Source organism: Nomascus leucogenys, chromosome 16, assembly GCF_006542625.1.
Source record: "Nomascus leucogenys isolate Asia chromosome 16, Asia_NLE_v1, whole genome shotgun sequence".
Lineage (NCBI taxonomy): Eukaryota > Metazoa > Chordata > Mammalia > Primates > Hylobatidae > Nomascus > Nomascus leucogenys.
The window spans coordinates 3,775,504-3,796,460 of NC_044396.1; the positions used below are offsets into that span (position 1 = coordinate 3,775,504).

At 38.2% G+C, this 20,957-nt stretch overlaps 1 protein-coding gene across 1 annotated transcript in view; it reads right to left on the reverse strand.

Moving 5' to 3' along the window:
* PREX2 (phosphatidylinositol-3,4,5-trisphosphate dependent Rac exchange factor 2) overlaps nt 1-20,957 on the reverse strand; it is a 280,879-nt gene that overhangs the window by 17,705 nt on the left and 242,217 nt on the right. The window lies entirely within an intron of this gene.

Here is a 20,957-nt window from a genome sequence, read left to right on the forward strand (position 1 = left end):
AGTAGTATTTGTCCTTCACAAAAAGGCAATTGTAACATAGGCAATGAAGAAAGTTTGTCCTTAATTTTAGTAATAAGACATTCCAAGTAATGGTTCTGCTTAGAGTATACATGTGAGGAAGCACACTTGATAGGGTAGCAAAGTTATATAGAAATGTTTAATTTACCCATAGGAAGGAAAAGGTCAATATATCTGTGCTTATAATTAATAAATCTCTTTGACATATTTTGTACTGAGAATAGATCCCAAATCACTCAGATATTTAGCACAGTTTTAATATGATAAATGTAACCTAAAGCTAATGGGTCCCATTTAATTTGAAAGACACTTTGATTTTCCAATGCTAAGGAGGATGTATTAAAATGTATTTTATTGCATGATTCTTTCTTTCATTTATTCATTTGCCAAACATTTTTTGACTGTCTACTTTGTACCTACAAATACCATCAGTTGCTGGAAGGAGTGGATTTACTGCGGAGCTACAAAGCCTTGAGTTTCAAGGCCCCTTACTTGTACAAATCCCTTTCCAGGTTATGGGAGGGGCCTTAGCACTGTGTTCACATAGTCACATACCTTTACAAATGTGCAAAAGCAAAATGTTTTAACTGCAATTGATATGGCTGCTGTCTTATTTACATCCCAGCTTCCTTCTGTCATGTTGGGTAGTGTTCAATTGGCTGTGGTTATTTTTGAAACTGAGCTAAAGAAAGTTGAGTTGGGATGCAGTCAGGCTAGGTTTGCTGGGATGTATTTATTGGACAATAATTACTTTCATTTATGGCTGGATTATTGTAGTATCCTGTGTAGAAATGGCATCCAGAGTATTCCTACTGCCCATTGTACACAGTCATCCAATGCTGGAAAAGAGGTGCAGGGCCAGAGGTCATGATGTAATACGTCCATATCCTGAGGCCCTCAGGATGGGAACTATATATGTTTTGGAGGACAAAAAGGTTGGAACTGTATACAGCCAGAAACTACTCTGTGGCATATTCTCTCAAATTTATGGTTCATATGCTAAAGAAACTTAGAGAAGTTTTTTTCTTTTTTTGCATTTGACAACAATTTAAAAATGTATAAGACATTAGTAATAACTCATTTTGATGTTGGAAAGCTTTTATAAACTCTTAATAATTTAAATTTGATCATCTATGCTAGAGAAAAGACAAAATAATTGTTCTATTCCCTCTATAGAAAATTATATTGCAAAGTTGTTATAATTTGAAGAGGCAAAGAGTATGTTACAAAAATTGTGGAGAAAAAATATACAGAAGTGGGTCAGTTCATTAAGTAACAAAAATTATTGTTTTGTGAATTTTATAATGCTTGTGTTACTTATCAGATTTTAAACAAGTGCAATTTATTTTTCTTATATTCTGAATATTACCTTTCATTCCTATTTTGTTTTGTAATTTTCTAAATTCTTTTTTTTTTGAGACGGAGTCATTTTCTAAATTCTTTCTGACTTTATTTTACTTAACTTCAGACCCCCAAATCTCCATTACTCCAGTGTGTAGGAGATGCAACAGTGAACAAAGCCAAGTCCCATCTCTTTTGATGATCAAATTTCAGTGAGAGGTCAAAGAAAATAAAGAAGCAAATGGATAATATCAGGTGGAAATGAATTACCCATAAAAATAAATTTTATGGCTGATTAGAAAGTGGAATGGTACTAGCGAAGGGTGTAATGGCAGAGGGAGGTACTGTTTTGGGGAAGACCATTTCAAGGAGAGTTAAGTGCAAAGGCCCTGAGGTTAATGCTGGTTCAGTCTGCTCATGAACAAGTGTGGAGCTCAATATGCTGGTGCACACAGGGAGAAGGAGATGAGGGTGGGGAAGCAGCCTGGGCTCAAACAGGCAGAGCCTTGGGCATCAGAGTTTAGGAGTTAGTGGGTTTAGTTACTTCTTTGGTTGACATGAAAAAATTTCTATATTTACATTACATGATATCAAAGAACAATTTGTTAAGTAAATTACCAAGGTAATTTACTAAATACCCAACCATAACAGTTTATCAACACTGTATTCAAAGCATCTTCAGTTGCTTTCCAGTGGCAACATTTTCAAAGGCAAACTCTTCATCCTCTCCCACTTTCCACCTCATTGTCCCAGTATCCTACTTACTCCCCACAACCCATAACTTCTTTCCGCTTTCAGTCAGCATCTTAGTACCATTGTACAAATCCCTCCCGCAACCCCGTGTCCATTTTTTCTCTGTCTTTCACTACTTTAAAACTATCTTGGAACTTCTTTCTGAATGCAAAATGGCAGCTGACAACAGAAGGGTCTGAAGACAATCTTAGGGAGCTGTACCCAGGTTACTCTGACTCTCAGGCTGCATCTCCTCTGTGAATTGAGGAAAGCAGGTGTACTGACCTCATAAAGTGCAGGAAGAATGACCTGAAGTGGGCCGGGCGCGGTGGCTCACGCTTGTAATCCCAGCACTTTGGGAGGCCGAGGCGGGCGGATCACGAGGTCAGGAGATCGAGACCACGGTGAAACCCCGTCTCTACTAAAAATACAAAAAATTAGCCGGGCGTGGTGGCGGACGCCTGTAGTCCCAGATACTCGGAGAGGCTGAGGCAGGAGAATGGTGTGAACCCGGGAGGCGGAGCTTGCAGTGAGCCGAGATTGCACCACTGCACTCCAGCCTGGGTGACAGAGCGAGACTCCGTCTCAAAAAAAAAAAAAAAAAAAAAAAAGAATGACCTGATGAGTGTGATACCTGCCCATGGTAAGTCTGTGTAGCGGAGCCTCCTCTTTATGGGCAGTACATTATTTGGAAAAACTTAAGGAACACAAGGAAATCCCAGTTTCTCAAATCTCATCATATTTCCACTATTTAAAAGGTTTCTACTTTATACTTTTATAGTCCTTTTTATTCTGAAGAGATGCTCATTAAATTAACCCTCGAGTAAATGATGATGTTATAAGATTACAATAATTACATGAAGCTAAAGACAAATGTATGCCAATACTTCTTTTATAAACCGAGTTTAAAGTAGAGTCCACCTGACCATAATTTGGGCATTTGCTGATAACATTCTTTGTGATTTTTTTTTTCAGGTGTTTGTCCCAGTTGATCTTAGACATCAGATCTTGAGTTTGTTTTATACAGCAAACTGCAGAACTAAAGGAAGGCCAGGAAAAGCATGTGAACTGGTCTCCTCTTTCCTAACCCTATTTCTAGATGCCAGAGGTGTGTCCCCCATCCCCTCCTCAACTAAATCTCACTGGAGAGACAAAGCTTCATTTCCTAAATTGGCTTACATGCAAAATATTGTATTTCAACCATTCTAACTTAGGTTCATTATACAATATTTAGTTCACTTTTTAAGATATCAGTTCTTACCTAAAGTGGATATTGTTTACATGTTAACCCTCCCCTTTAAGATGACTCACAACATTTCTATAATACATTAGACAGAATAGTCTCTCGAAACCTACGGGCCTCCTACATTTGGTCATTTACCATGATTACAGACAAAAACAACCATTTTATTCTAAAATCAGTTCTATATTTCAAAACCTCCAGAAGCCTACTGCCTCATTTAATATTGATTCAAACTGTACTGCGCAAGGAAGCCAATCTCTCAAGGGCTGAAATACATTTTATTGAACACTTGGGGAGCTGTAACACCCCTTTTGGGCCACAAGGGTGATTCAGTAACTCACAATGAAATGACATGGGAAACCAGAACAATTTGAGGTTTATGGTTCTGAGCTCTGTTTTCCTACTGTGGATTTATTTGCTAGCTCTTAGCATGCCCACTGTCAGGAACAGTGATATTTTGCTTGGTAGCCAATCATTATATTGCTATTTCCTGAGGGCAACCCCAAACGTTTTTATTACTAGTGGAGGAGGGTTACTTAGACCCTAACCCATTAAATAAAACACATGAAAATCTAGGGTGATGATCTCTGAATTTGTAGTCACAAAAATTTGCCATAAATTGACGTTATGTAGGTGTTGCAGTAAAATAATTTTTTAAAGTAATTACAAATGGGAAATGTAACCTTTAGTAAGGGATACTTTTTATTTCCCCCCATTTTTAAAATCAAGGGTGGGATTAAACGTTAATCTGAAAACTTCTATTGTTCTCAATAATGTTACCTACAAAGGTACCACTAAAAATTATCCCTGAAAGAAAAATACACTGAAATCACTGAATTTAGGGATACATGTTTAGACTTTGACAGTTCCTTGAACAGCAATTTTTAACTCTTTTGTACAGTAATAACATAACTGAATCACTTGGATAAATACGATCTTTTTTTGTGTTAGTGCAGCTTTATAATTAGCAGAATAATTTCCTGTTAGTAAACTGATATTTGGCAAACACAGTACAGGCGTGTGTCAGGGTTTTCTGAGTTGAAGGGATCATGGTCCAAACAATAGTTTGATCAACTGTAGAAATCGTGTACTAGCCGCAACCCCTTGACAATCTACATACACTGGCTCATCACTGAAACTTATTTTGATTCACTTGCATTCGTATGGAGGGTAGTTTGATTTTGTACTGAATATAAGGGGAAATCAATATTTATTAACAAATTTGAAATCAGTAAGTTTTTCCCCAATGTAGAATTGGGGAAATCATACCACAGTCTGATTTTGTTTTTTAGTTTGGACTTCCACGTGCATTACCTCATTTTCACTGTTCTTTATAACTATGAGGCTACTTTTAGTCATGGAAACAAGAAGGATTCAATTCCCCTGGGGAAAATGCATGCTTCAGAGTTTATGTATATAAGGACAGTCTGAGAAACCTACTAGTGTGATAATATTCTTCACATGAATTATGTCTTTATATAGCTATAGATTTATTTTAGAATCTTACAGATTTAGTTCTTAGAACATAAAATCATTTCCCCTACTTTATGAGGGTTCTCCTTTTTCCTTCTTTAATTAAAAGCCAGGTCATTATCTTTCTTCAAATGACTATAGCAAACAAGTTATTAGTAATTTAATCAGATGTGGTTGTCTGTGATACTTTACCAAGCTGAAGTTACCTGGGCAGCATTCAAATTTTAGAGCGGAATAATGACTATTTCAACCCCAAGAGAACTAAGTAAATGCAATAAGCTGGAACATAGCACAAAGCAGCTACTCCTCCTATTTGTACACCACTCTTTTATAAGCAGAAGCTTCCTTTTTTTTTTTAAATGAGTCCAGGTCTTGCTCTGTCGCTAAGACTGGAGTGCAGTGGGGGGATCACAGCTCACTGCAGCAAACCCCTGCGCTTCAGTGAGCCTCCTGCCTTAGGCTCCTGAGTATCTGGGACTACAGGTGCCTGCCATTAATTTTTTAAATTTTTTGTAGAGATGGGGTCTCGCTATGTTGTTTAGGCTGATCTCAAACTCCTGCGCTTAAGTGAGCCTCCTGCCTTAGGCTCCTGAGTGTCTGGGACTACAGGTGCCTGCCATTAATTTTTTAAATTTTTTGTAGAGATGGGGTCTCGCTATGTTGTCTAGACTGATCTCAAACTCCTGGGCTCAAGTGATCCTCCTACCTTAGCCTCGCAAAGTGCTGGGATTACAGGTGTGAGCCACTATGCCCAGCTCAGAAGTTTCTTTTGACAGATACAAGACACTGCTGATCACGTGATTTTATGCACTCCAAAGCAACACCTGAACACCCATCCTGGAAAGCCTGAGGCAGATTAGTTTCAGCAATCTTTGAACTAAAGATACATTTCTACATGTTGGAAGAATGTAAATGATTCTGCTCAGTTTCCAAATGCTTTTTACCTCTTCCTCTGCTTTTCTCGTCGTCCCATTTTATTCAGCTATTAAAAAACAAGCATCTGCATGAAACAGATGTGTTAGAAATTCACTGACCCTGATAAGAGAGAAGTTAAAAGAAATCAGACATAGAAGTTATTTAATTTCTTACAAATTTCTGTACCATGATTTTTTTTTCCCAGTGGCCTCAACCTTCCCATTTTTTAAAACCTTGCCAGAGTGGGTGTGGTCAGGATTAAAATTACTGCTTTCCAAAAATCTTTGTTTCGTGATTTATGACTTATTTCACGTCTAGAGTAAGAAATGTTACAAACCTCCAAGTTATCAAATTAAACTCATCCATTACAAGAGATTAATGCATGTGTGCAGTTCAGTGTGTTAATGTATCCACTACAGCACATTTCATACCCATCAATTTCATATTTTATACTATCTCTCAAATATCTCCTCTCTAGCTGCACTAATATCATCTCCTGCCTAGATTGGGCAACCTTGCTCTAACCTTTCCTGTCTCACCTCTTCCCATTGGTCTTCCTCCATAGAGAAGGTGACCTTTTTAAAATGCAGATGTAAATACAAACACAGGAATGGCGTCCCATTTCTTCACATGAAATACAAGATCTTCACAATATGGTCCCTGCTTTTCCTCACTTCTACTCCATACTTAAATGATTTTGTAGTTTTCTGCAATCATCAACTGTTATAGTTCCCATGTTTGTACGATCTCATATGCCCTGGTTGAAGTCATACACAGTATCTCTTACCCCACTGTTTCATACTCATCTGGAAAGTGTAGGGATTAAGAACATGGGCAAGAGAGATAATTTCCTGAGTTGGACCCTGGCTTTGCTAATAACTGTGTGACCTTGGGCAAGTTACTGAAGCTCCTCAAACTCTGTTTCCTCCTCTGTAAATTGAACTTAATAATAATATACAACACACAGTGTTGTTTTCAGGATTATATGAAATAATCATGCCTAATACTTAGTATGAAGTATAGCGTGTCATTTATTCTCAAACAATGTTCAAAATTTGCATTACGATTCCCACCACCACCACCACTAGGCCGTACTGGTATCTACATTGACTGCAGCTTTTCTAGACCCTAGCATACTTCCTAGGACTCAGTAAGCATTCAATACACACTTATTTTTAAAATTACATGTATTCCTAATGTGTGCCAGTGATATTATATCCATGCCCCTAAAAGACTAGATTTATTTATTTATACTCTGTGCTTTCCATGTATTTGCTCAAGAAGTGTTCACTAATTAAACGTATTTTGGGAAGTGATAAATGCATTATGGAGATAACAAATATTAGCAAAAGAAATCACAGATTCTCTTATGGCTTCTAAATGGGATATGATTCTTCTTTCATAACCAGTGCCTTGCATTTCCCTTTCTCTGGGTTTTAACAATTGCTCCTACCACATCTGCTGGTTAACAACTCTGTTTGAATTATGGTAATACTTGAAATATATATATATATTATAGCATACCGATTAGCCTTATAGTAATTATATTATCAATTGTTATATCATCAAAATTGTCCATTTATTTATCAATATTTTACTAAGTCAGAAGAACACTTTTGAAACCTCAAGAGAATTGTCAAAATGACAAGTATACATTCTTCCTCTCCATTGTAGTTTGAAAAGTATGTATCCTCTCCTTTGGGCCATTTAAAACCCAATCCTTGGACTATATTTTCCTGTTTTCATTTTCATTATTAAAAAGAACTGACGCTACATATTACGGCTGTCTGGCTTCCCAATGTGGCTCCACTGTCAAGACAGACTCTAAGAGCAATGAGGGCAGGCATCCTGGGGTCTCCCAGGCTGGTGTAGCAAAGTGCTTGACACATAGCAGTGCTCCATAGTTTTTTCTTGCTCGACAAATAAATGGATGAACAAATAGATGAATAAATGTCGAATTCTTTTTAAATCCTAAACATTTGTCTTTTGCCATACGCTCTTGGGTTTTGATACTAGGAAATAAAACCCTATCCTTGAATTCAAGGGTAGCTCTTCTGATGCTCTCGAATGCCTTTTTCAAAGCTCTAATAGGACCCAGCACTTTGTGTATTCTATTTCTTACAGATCAGAGGAGGTAACTTTTGTATTTTTCGTAGTCCTCCCTATCATCCTCTGGTGACCCATTACTGTGATTTTTAATAGCTCTTACAGGGGTTATCCTATTTTTAGTAGGTACAATCTCATTTAAAACAGATGTGCTTCATATTTCTAGCTCTGCAATGAGAAGATGGATTTGCTATCAAAAACACAGATTTGGACTGAACATTCTGAGTAGTCAGGAATGCTAGAACTGTACTAGCTGTTTTCACATACACTGCTCTTTTAATCCTCAAGCCATCTTTGTGAGAAAGAAATCATTATTACTATTTCACCAATAAGTCCCTGAGAGACAAGATGATATAATCACTCACTGCCTTGCACAGTAAGTGAACAACAGGATTCAAAACCCATTTTTGGATTCAAAATCTAGGACTCTTTCTACTCTACGAAATTTGAATCACGTAGATTAATATATTTAGAGAATTCCGGCTCCCAACATCCATAATTCAACAATCACAAGCTTGGTCTCAGCATTTATATTTTAAATGCATTGTTTAGGTAGAGATCAATTCAGGCGGTCCAAATTACTTCACTGTGAATGCAGACTTCATCATACTAAAATGAGTTCATGATTAAAAAGAAACTAGATTTGAAGCATGCTAAGTAAGTATGTCGATTGTAAAGCGATCAAGTAGTAAAAATAAATTGAAGGGAGAATGTGTTCCTTCTTGACTAAAGATTTGCGTTTTTCTGTATAAAATGCACCGTTCTGTATAAAGTGTGTTCATTCCTGTAATGATCACATTTATTCTGGCTTCTAATTACTTTTACAGAGCATCACTGTGAAAAGTCTATTGACAACTAGATTGAAGAAACTAATTCTCTAAGGTTGTGCAGTTATATTTTCCCTGATCCCTTTCATTACCTTCCATGGAGGAAGAATTGTACACCTGAGGACTAATGCAGTCTGTTAAATACTGATCAATCCCCACGTTGCTGGTACGGTTCTACATAGGTGGAGTCTGCAAAATAAATACGGAAAGGCCTGCAGCTGACCTACTGACCTTCCCACCTTATTCACCCTGAGCAAGGCTTTGGTGACAAGCAAAAGTCTTGAGAAATTTGCTACAAGTCAGTGGGAATGTGAAAAACCCAAACACTTAAGTTATTATTTTCCTGTAGGACAGAAGCAGCTTTTAAATGAAACACATAAATACTTTTATGTGGAGAAAAAAAGGACAAACAGAGTATTTGTTTCAGCAACAAGTTCTCTTATCCTATACACACACACACACACACACACACACACACCATATATATATATACACACACATATATATAAAATAAATTATTAAATATTGATACTCTCTTTTTAGGAAACTTTGAATGACAGGATAACAACTGCAATTCAAAAGCCAGTAGTTACTCAGGCAAGTTTTCAGTATAATTTATAGAAATAAACTCCCAATATTTATTGATACTTTCAATATTATTGATCATTTGACTCTTGTCAAAAGGACAGCCCTGGTGAAATCTTCCTATGACCATACTGGGTTTCTAGGATTCATAGCCCGAGAGCTGGAAGACAAGGGTTTCTGAGTAGCTTAAAACAAGGCAGAGGGGGCCGGGCACCATGGCTCACGCCTGTAATCCCAGCACTTTGGGAGGCCAAGGCGGATGGATCACAAGGTCAGGAAATCGAGACCATTCTGGCTAACACGGTGAAACCCCGCCTCTACTAAAAATATAAAAAATTAGCCGGGCATGGTGGCGGGCACCTATAGTCCCAGCTACTCGGGAGGCTGAGGCAGGAGAAGGGTGTGAACCCGGGAGGCGGAGCTTGCAGTGAGCCGAGATCACACCACTGCACTCCAGCCTGGGTGACAGAGGGAGACTCCGTCTCAAAAAAAAAAAAGAAGAAAGCAAGCAAGCAGAGGAAAAGCAGGCAGAAAGTAGCCCTGTGGAAAACAACTGAACAGAATGCAGCAGAAATGGGCAACAGCTGGGGTAAGATCTGATCCTGACCGCAGACGCAGAACTTGATTGAATACTCCACTCACTCCATCTATCTTAAGGCAAAAAAGCAATCGAATTGAAGGGATGCATTTTCAGTGCTGCACAGGGAATTAGCCATGAAATTCTCATTAAAGATAATGGGACTTTCTATTACCACTTTCAATGCATTCTCTGAAAGTTCTCAGCATTTATCTTTAAACTAAGCTTAAAAATCAACTGCCAAGCAAAAACATTCCACATCCCTCATTACTTTCTAGGCAAGCCCATTAAGGTGTGTTTTTCTTTGACATAGTTTCATTGTGGAGGTTAGCATAGAGGTGACTGGGGACCTTCTGGGGTTGGGTAACGAGCATTTAGGGACTTGGATAAGTATTTGCTATGCCAGGAATGTGTATGACTATGAAACAGCAGTGTGTTAGGACCTTAAATACTGCAGCCACCAGGTTTGAATCTGCTTCTCCACATTTTAGATTCTTCAGCCTGGATTTAACTCACCAATTTATTTCATTTCTATTTTGGTGGGTGGGGCGGGGGGAATTTAACTGAATAGGGTGGGTATCTATCCCAGCTACCAGAAGTTCCTCAACATTCTCATTCACTCTCCAGATCTCAAATTTGACTTTTGTCCTTACTCCTCATAGGTTCTCTGATGATATAAATACTTTAAAGAGGTGTCTAGTATGTGGTTTTCATCCATATCTCCAGTTGTTTGACACTGGACCATAATTGTTTTCTCTTTGACCTGTTTATCTGAGACACTGAACAGAGAACTTTGTGCATTTGACACCTTTGAGTGGATCCTTCTGTTTTACCCTGAGGCTCCTCCTCATCAGGGTGCACAGAGGACGGGGATGTGAGGCACCAGGGAATATTAATACTCTATATGTGCTGCCTGGGGATCTTTCTTCTTTTCTCAACTTCTATAGTTGGCAGCTGATTACTCTTTTCTCACATTTCCATGCCTGCTCCTGGAATACCTGCTCCTAAAACCCAAAGTATGTTCCCTAAAAATTCTTAGTAATGTTTTAAACCCAGCTCAAATACATCTCTGTAAAGCCTTCTCTGCCATGATCCCCCTTTCTCTCTCTGTACTAATCACCTCCACATTTGTTTTTCCATAGCCTCCTGATGGCTGTCCTCGTCAACTGTGAACCCATCAAAAGACATCTAAAATTCAACATGAAACAGTGTAACAGATTAATGCAACACCCTCTCCACAATCCCCTCAAAGATGAATGCATATTTTCTTCCTGTGGCAGCCCTCCATCCTGATTCATTTCCAAGCTGGTGAGTCGCAATCATCAATACTCCTCTGTGATGGTTGACTCAGGGTGTCAACTTGGCTGGATTAGAGATACCCAGACAGCTGGTAAAGAACTAATTCTTTTCAATGCTTCAGTAGGCATTGAGCCCGTTCTGCTGAGAGGGAAAACCACGTAGTGTGGCATTTGATTAGGATGATTGAGCTGTCCCAGGGGTGTCTGTGAGGGTGTTTCTGAAGGAGACTGGCATATGGGTCCACGGACTGAATGGGGAAGATTCACCCTCAATGTGAGTGGGCACTGTGCTGTTGGCTGGGGACCCACATGGAACAAAAAGGAAGAGGAAGGGTAAATTTTAGGCTTTATCTCCCAGAGCAGGGATGCCCCTCTTCTCCTGCCTTTAGACATCAGAATTCCTGGTTCTCCAGGACTCACACCAGTGGGGCCCCAGGAGTGTGACCGGTAGTTGGACCAGGAGTTTCACAGCACTGGCCTCCTTGGTTCTCAGACCTTCTGACTTGCACAGAGCCACACTACTGGCTTCCCTGGTTCTCCAGCTTGCAGACAGCCTACCTGGGACTTCTCAGCCTCCACAGTGCAGTGAACCAAATCCCCTAGTAAGTCCCTTCTCATCTCTCTCCGTCCTATCACTTCTGTCCCTTGGCAGAACTGTGACTGAACATTCTCCCTCTCCCCTATTTCTCACCAATCACCAAGTCCTGTTGACTGCCATTTAATACCTTTCACATCTAGCTTTTCCCTTCTAACCTCTGTGCCAGTGCTTCGGTGCTAGGTCTCATCTTCTCTTGCTGTAATACTGTAAAATCCTGTCTCCCTGCCTCCATCCTTGTCCCATTACAGACCATGATAGTAATCTTTATTTTTGTTGATATTTTGTTGATAAAATATCTAATCATGTTATTCTTTAGCTGAAAACCCTTCATTGGCTTCCTAAGTCCTCTAGGAGAGTCACAAATCCTTCACCCAGCAGCCAGAGCCTTCCACTCTCCAATCCTGTCCAGTCGCTACCCTTTCCTCTCAGCGCTGCTTTGCTCTCACTTGACCACCCAGCAAGAGCACAGGATTTCCTGTGTCCTCCAGCCATGTAGTTACTTCTCCACTTTCATTGCCTGGTGAGTGCTGGTTATGCTTTAAAAATATATGCTACCTGGCTGGGCACAGTGGCTCACCCCTGTAATCCCAGCACTTTGGGGGGCCGAGGTGGGTGGATCACGAGGTCAGGAGTTCAAGACCAGCCTGGCCAAGCTGGTGAAACCCTGTCTCTAAGAAAAATACAAAAAATAGGCATGGTGATGGGTGCCTGTAATCCCAGCTACTCGGGAGGCTGAGGCAGAGAATTGCTTGAACCCAGGAGGCAGAGGTTGCAGTGAGCTGAGATCGTGCCACTGCACTTCAGCCTGGGTGACAGAGCAAGACTCCATCTCAAAAAAAAAAAAAAAAAAAAAAAAAAAAAGGTGTTACCTTACTCCCTTCCTGGGTATTTAAATCTCACCCCTCTATACTATTCCTGAATATGTTAGAAGACCTGGTGCCAGTTTACGATTAACATCACAAAGGCAGGAATGCTACTTCCTTCCTTCAGCCCTATGATGGTTAATACTGAATGTCAACTTGATTGGACTGAAGGATGCAAAGTATTATTCCTGGGTGTGTTTGTGAGGGTGTTGCCAAAAGAGATTAACATTTGAGTCAGTGGACTGGGAAAGGCAGATCCACCTTCAATATGGGTGGGCGCCATCCAATCAGCTGCCAGCACAGCCAGAATAAAAGCAGGCAGAAGAACGTGGAGAGATTAGACTGGCTTAGCCTCCCAGCCTACATCTTTCTCTCATACTGGATGCTTGCTACCTTCAAACACTGGACTCCAAGTTCTTCAGCTTTGGGATTTGAACTGGCTTCCTTGCTCCTCAGCTTGCAGACGGCCTATTGTGGGACCTCACCTACTCGTGTGAGTCAATACTCCTTAATAAACTCCCCTTTATATATACATCTACCCTATTAGTTCTGTCCCTCTAGAGAACCCTAATACAAACACCCTCCATGCTACCTGCTCTCCTGTTCTCTTAACATGCAGAAAAAAGAGAATCATTTACATCGGTGAGATACTCATATTTCTTCCCTCCTCTGGAAGATGGAAAATTTATCTTACGTTACTTATTAGAGTAGTTAAAAAAACCCTAACCTTGGAGATCTCAGTAATATATTCCAGAAAATGACTGGAATTTTTATTTATAATATAGTTTGGTAGATTTAGGAAAGACAATAACTTCAGTTTATTTGAAACAAATACAAAGAACCATGCTCTGTTTAATCGGTTTTAAAGTAGATTCTGTATTTATCCCTATATCTATGCAAATAAAATGTAGTAATGTAAATACATTTTATTAATATGCTCAAATAGTAAAATTAGGTTTGGCAGATACAGATGAAATATAACTAATACTTATGTATTCATATGTTTGACATATTAGGACCTAGGCTTTTCCTATTCTAATAATGAAAGGCAGTCACATCCTCTCCTTTTATATGCACCAAAAGCAAGGCCTGTTGGCCAATATCACATGATTCCTAGATGTCAGAACTAGAAAACACTGCAGTAAGATGTCACCCTTTCATATACTGTTTTATTAATCCTTGCTCACCGTACATCTAATTTTAAGAAAATAATGTACATTTTAAAATAAAATGATTCAATATGCTAATTTATTAGGATACACATTAATCAAGCAAAAAAAAAAGAGACAATGATATCACATGAAAATATGACCATCTTTTTAAGGATAAAGAACTTTTATTACAGATAATGGAAAAAAGTAATACAATGAAACCTTTCCATATGTACAATATTTAATTTCTTCCTATAATTTTAACAACTTACCTGTATTATTTATCTGGTTGACTAAATTAGAATAAATTTTAATGTTTATTTGCCTATTTTACAATTCAGTAAAATTTCAAATTCTGTACTTATTTATGATGAAGGGAACATCCAAGAGTAATTAAGATTTATCTTTATGAAAAGATAGTGGTACCAATTTATCATGAGTAGGATATATTTTGTCTTTCTGCCTGGCCCCTGTTATTGTAGTATTTTCTTTTTTCCATTCCAAAGGGAAATTAAAGCATATATTTTATAACTTCTTTTGGGGACTATATAATATCCTTGGGTCATAAGCTAGAAAAAATATTTCTTCTGATCTATTTAGCCATCTTTCTAGTGATATAAAATTCAAGTGTCTCCTCTCATCTTGTTACTGGGTCTTTCAAAACTTTTTTTGCACGTAAAGTAAATAAATACATTTGAAAGCTTTATTTGCTTATTGAAGTTATTTTTTCTGTCCCACACATAGAATCTAACCTACATATAGAAATCCCCAGAGTAAACCTATTCCTTTTACTTAATATGTCTTCATTGCGCGGTAGAGAAAAGATGCAGCTTCATCGTCTGCCCTATGGGAACTCTTTGATTACCTAAGACAGGTTACCTTGAATGCTCTACTTTAAAAAGATTCTGCATTACCTAATCTGGGCCTATTTGTCAATTCGTCCTTTGATGTCAAGGTAATGACAGAATAAAGTATTACAAAGAAAGAGTCCTCTAAAAGTTCCAACAAAAGTGGGTTTTTAAATTGTTAATTGATAGTTACCTGAATAAGATTTTTTACATTGCTTATATGAAGTGAGAGTCATTATACTGTTCATCTTCATTTGAAGTAAAAACTGTTCCATTAACCATATTGGTAATGCAAATTTCTTGTTGTTTTTATATTTTCCCTTATAAATTTCACTTTTTAAACAAGGGCTTATAATCATCTTTTAGGTCCTGTGTTCTAGTTAGAAGATGGTTTACATTAGTTTCTGTTGGTGGGAGAAGGCTCGGTAGAGCCTTAGTAATTCAACCCCAGTCTGCAGCATTGTTAAATGTGAAAATATACCTCAATTTCCAAATCGTCAACTAATAAGTGCATTTTGGGGAAAAAACTTTACATACGTTAAAGCTAACTTCTACTACATATTCAAGTAGCCTAACACTGGATTACATGGATAGTAGCTAGCTTGATGGCCATCACTATTATGTATTTTACCAATGGTAACGGGCTGGTCTTGCCAGACTTTCTCTCACACCTGTGTGGGGCTCTGCACACAGGATATTTATGATGCCACCTGGAACTGGGTGCTGGTGACACCCCCCCATGCCAATGCAGCAAGGCCTCCTAACAACCCCCACCAGATGATGGACCACAGGGTATGCTAGTTAAAAATCCAGGACCTTGTTTCCTGGAAGAGATTCACCCTCATAACAAAGCACGAAGACAAAAGGGAACTCATATATACAGATCTCCAGTGTTTTGATTTGAAGACATCACACACTATTCAGAGCATGAGGCCTGCACTCAAGTCACCCACCTTCCCACATGGCCAGACCAAGACTCTGATACCACCGATAACCTGTTATTTAAAAATATAGAGTGAAGAGAATATGAAGACAAAAACTCTCTGGAACAAGTCATTACAGGAGAAAACTGTGATTCCAGATTTCTCACCTTCACTAGAAATTTCTTACACATATCCTTTATTCTTTCAGGTAGGCTCTGCAAATTTCTACTCACTTGTTCCTACTGGCTAAGGAGGCAGAAATTAATGTGGAGGGAGGAAGATGTCATTTTTGTTTTTGGACTCAGTAAGATTCATGCTTTGGGCTTTATAACGTTTGCTGTATACTGATTTATATTGGTTAAACAGCTGGCTATTAAGCAAGGTGAGAATAAAGAACCAAAACAAATTAAAACAGCACATTGAATGGAAGGATGCTGCAATAAGAAATAAAAGAAATTTAGAAATCCCAGTAGCAAGCTTTTTGATTGCCTGCCACTTTTTGATTGCCTGCCACAATAACTGGCATGGGTACAAAAGCAAATTTGAAAAGCCACAGTGCTGACTCAATATCTTAAAAAGATTCAATTTAGTAAAAAGTAACTCTGCCTACAAAGCAGGTATATAAATATAAATAGCACAAGTCTTAGTAGAGAAACAAATTCAAAAGATATCAAATACTTTAATTTGTTCATCAAAAAAGGACAAATTAAAGAACAAAGGAAATATAATTGTACACCTAGTAAAGAAGTACAATATATAAATGGATGCTAATACCTTCTGCAGACACGGCAAGGGTGAAAGGGCCTCACAACTATCTATTCCACTGCTGTATTGTACATGAGGACAACTCTTTTGGGAACTTGAACAATACATTAACCAAGAAGGTTTAAACTCTTTGACACAGTGATTTTATCTGAGCGTTTGGCTTTTTTCTTTTAGATTAATGGAAAATAAAATTGAAATTTGAACAGTAACATATAGAAAGATGCCGCTCTGTAGTTTATTATATACAATTGAGAAAGAAGATAAATCACTAAACTAATAGTTTAGTTAACTGTGGTATAAAACTGGTTGACATATTATGCAGCAAATAAAAATGAGAATAAGAAAGACTATGTGCTCATTTTATATGTACACATGTAGCATATATATATAGAATATATATAATATAGCATATATATAGCATAGATTATATATATATTTTATATATATAATCTGCCACAAGTATAAGGCAGATTATTAAACTATATGCTCTGGTCCAAATGTGTCCTTCCAAATACATATGTTGAAACTTGACCATCAATGTGGTAATATTAAGAGGTGGGGCCTTTAGGAGGTTGTATTAGTCCCTTCTCATACTGCTACGAGGAAATATCTGAGACTGGGTGATTTCTAAAAGAAAGAGGTTTAATTGACTCAAAGTTCCACACTGCTGGGGAGGGCTTAGAAAACTTACAATCATGGCAGGAGGCAAAAGAGATGCAGGCACCTTTTGCATAGGGAAGCAGAACAAAGTCCATGCAAGCAGGGGAAATGCCAGATACTTATAAAACCATCAGATCTCATGAGAACTCACTCACTATCATGAGAATGGCATGGGGGAAACTGCCCCCATGATCCAATTACCTCCACCTGGTCCTGCCCTTGACACGTGGGGTTTATGGGGATTATAATTTGAGGTGAGATTTGGGTGGGGACACAGAGCCAAACCATATCAGAGGTGATTCAGTCATGAGAGTGGGGGTCTTGTGAATGGATTAATACCCTTATAAAATAGGTTTGGGGAGCTCTTCCTTCCCTTTTGCTCTTCTGTAATGTGAGAATATAGGGTTCAAGGTACTATCTTGGAAGCAGAAACCAGGACTCTCACCAGACACCAAATCTGCCAGTACTTTGATCTTGAACTTCCCTGTCTCCAAAACTATGAGAAAATACACTTCTGCTCTTTATAAATTACTCAGTGTGTTAGTCCATTCTTGCATGGCTATAAAGAAATACCTGAGACTGGGTAATTTATAAAGAAAAGAGCTTTAATTGGCACACGGTTCTGTAGGCTGCATGGGAAACGTGGTTTCTGCCTCTGGGGAGGCCTCAGGAAACTTACAATCATGGTGGAAGGTGAAGGGGAAGCAGGCACCTCTTACATGGCTGGAGCAGGAGGAAGAGAAATGGTGGGGGAGGGGCCATACATCTTTAAACAAGCAGATCTCATGAAAACTGGGGATGGTGCTAAATCATTCATGGAGGATCCACCCCCACGATCCAATCACCTCCCACCAGGCCCCACCTTCAACATTGCAGTTTACATTTAAACATGAGATTTGGGTGGGGACACAGATCCAAACCCTATCACTCAGTATCACGTATTTTCTTAAAGCAGCACAAATAACCGAACACACTATAATATATATATATATAAAAAAAGTGTCTTCGTTTAATTAAATATATAAAAAATATGTAATACATATATAATACATAAAGCTATGTTCAGATGTGTGTTGTTTGATATAAGTTACTAGAGATAATGAAAATGAAAAAGGATGTCAGAATAGAATTTTTTTCTATGTATTTAACTACCTTTTAATCATATTTATATTAATTAAAAGGCAAAAATCTGATCAACTCAAAAAAGTCCAGCCTGTTCCTCTGCCACTATTTAATAGCAATGATGACATTAAATGTAAGCGAATGGTTGAACAGAGTACAGACAAGAAAGTCCATCAGGAGACTTGTCATTCACACACAAGAGTACTCTAGAAAAGATAATTTACTAAAAACAAAACCAGGCTAAATGCTTTGGGAAGATTTTAATAATTCATCCTGAATTCTATTCCTACTAATCTCAGATTCACTGTTGTATGTAGCTCTGCCATCTGATTCAGATGGCATTAAAACATCTAGACATTAATGCTAATTAAATCTGCCTTTTCATTCTGAAAAACCACATTCTTCCCTTTAATATCAAATACATGCAATATAATTCAATAGTTTTAAAAAACATTTTAGGTCCTCTTTCTGTCCAGTGAAATCAGAAAAGGCAGGAAATTGACTATCTAATGTAGATACCATATTTTTGACTTTTTCATCTTAATTTTAAAAGTAAATGATAAAAATGGCTTGTGTAATATTTATTCTGATTCACGCTGTGAATTTCTCCCCTCTGTCAGAACCTGAGGGTAAACCTCCGTGTTTCATGTTGCGTGCAGGTGTGGATCTGGCTTGGGTTCCTCTCTAGCTGTCTAAATTAGAATTACTAAGGGACTATTTTAGGAACAGCCTTCTGTGGGGTTTTGGATCCTAATATAAATTAACACATATCTTATCATCATGAAAAATCTAAGCATAGCCTTCACTGAAAAATTAAAGACTATTTTACATTCCCCATTTTATTCTGCATAATGGAAAAATAAAACTATACAATTTTCAAATAGTTTTGACCTTAAATTCAGCCCGTTATGGGGCATTGGTGCCTACAGCTTGGTAAATGTCTCGTGAAATGAATTAACTAAAGCTATATTTATTTTGAATTGTAGAAATCAAGAAAGTAAAAGTATTTTAAAATGTCAATGTCCCTTGTGATTCTAACACACTAATCAATGCATATAGTAAGTAACAGCTGTGGAACATCAATCTATTTCTCTTATACAATACCAGTCTAATTCTAAAATTGCTCGTGAAACATCTGAGAGAATAATTTGGACAACTTAGTCATGGTCTCTAGGGTTAAATGGCAGATTTAACTGAATCACCTTTCAGTAAATTAATGTGGAGTTAAGAGTAGGTGCTTATAGTTTAAAAGTCTGAAGGACCCCCTTGGTTCCAGTGTATCCAGACCTCTGATAACTATGATCTTGTACCAGGGTAAGAGAAGAGCACAAATACTCCAGGCAATGACGCTTTGTTGAGGCCACAATGGACTCCTTGTTGTTGCTTGAACACACTGGGCACTTTCCCACTTGAGGACACTCAAGCTGCTGGTCCCTATGGTCTCAATGCTCCTTCTCTGAGATATCTGCATGACCCACTCCTTCATATTTTTTTTTTTTTTTTTGAGACACAGTCTCACTCTGTTGCCCAGGCTGGAGTGCAGTGACATGATCTCCGCTCACTGCAGTCTCCGCCTCCTGGATTCAAGCGATTCTCCTGCCTCAGCCTCCTGAGTAGCTGGGACTACAGGCACTTGCCACAATGCCCGGCTAATTTTTGTATTTTTTTTCAGTAGAGATGGGGTTTCACCATGTTGATGAGTTTGCTCTCGAACTCCTGACCTCAAGTGATCCACCCACCTGAGCCTCCCAAAGTGCCAGGATTATAGGCGTGAGCCACCGCACCCGGCCACTCCTTCATTTTATACCAGTATCTTATGAAATCCCCCATCACAAATCTCCCCATCTGATTCAGGTTGGCATTAAAATATCTAGATATTAACGCTAATTCAATCTGCCTATCTTTTCCCTACCCTATCTTCCTTTATTCCTTTGAATTCTGTTCTTTTTTGGATTTATTCCACCTGCCACATTACATATTTATTTGTTTACTTTATCAACCATTTCCTCCCAATGCAGTACATACTATATGAAAGTAGGGACTTAATATATTTTCTCAATGCTGTATCCCCAGCAACTAGAACAGTACTGGCACATGATTGGTGCTCAATGCATATTTACTGAATGAATGAATAATGAATGAATGAATAGGAACAGACCATATGAACATAAGTTTATCAGAAGGAAGATATTATTTCTTTGCTACCAAAAAAACTTTCCAAGCTTTGATCCATTCAGATACAGATATTTTCAATTAAGCTTTTAATAAGCTTGCAATAGAGAGCAAAGTACACAGCAATGAAAATTAAAGTGAAAAATTCTGCATATTTTGCCAACCACAAAAAATTAATGTTCTTTTAAGAGAAATACTCTTGCCATTTTTCATAAGCACATTCATGCTGCATAGGGCCTGAAAACTAGAATGTGGCCATCTCAAGTCAAAATGGAGTTTCCCAGATGGAGAGGCTGCTGCCTTCAATGACCTTTCTTTCTTTTCTGCCCCTAGAACTTGATCCATGAAAACCCAATTCAAACATCACTTTCTCCATGAAGAGTTCCCATATCTAACCATCTCAAAATCTATCCTCCCTCTGAATCCTACTCTTTAGCTGTAACTTTCCTAGGCCATTTATGTTTTCTTGTTCTTGAGTTGTGTGTGTTGTATGTGTGTGTACTTTTATCATTATGTTATTTTTGTTAATATTTTTGAAATTTTTTTTGCTTGCTCTTCATGCTTTATGTCTCTGAAATGAACACTTTATGATATTACACAGCCAATAGCACTGACTGCAATCCTTTGCATGGATTCAGTGCCAAGTAAGTTTGAATAAATAAGTAAACATCAGCCTCAAAATCAAACCCACCTAATGTAGGTGACGGGTTGATGGGTGCAGCAAACCACCATGGCACATG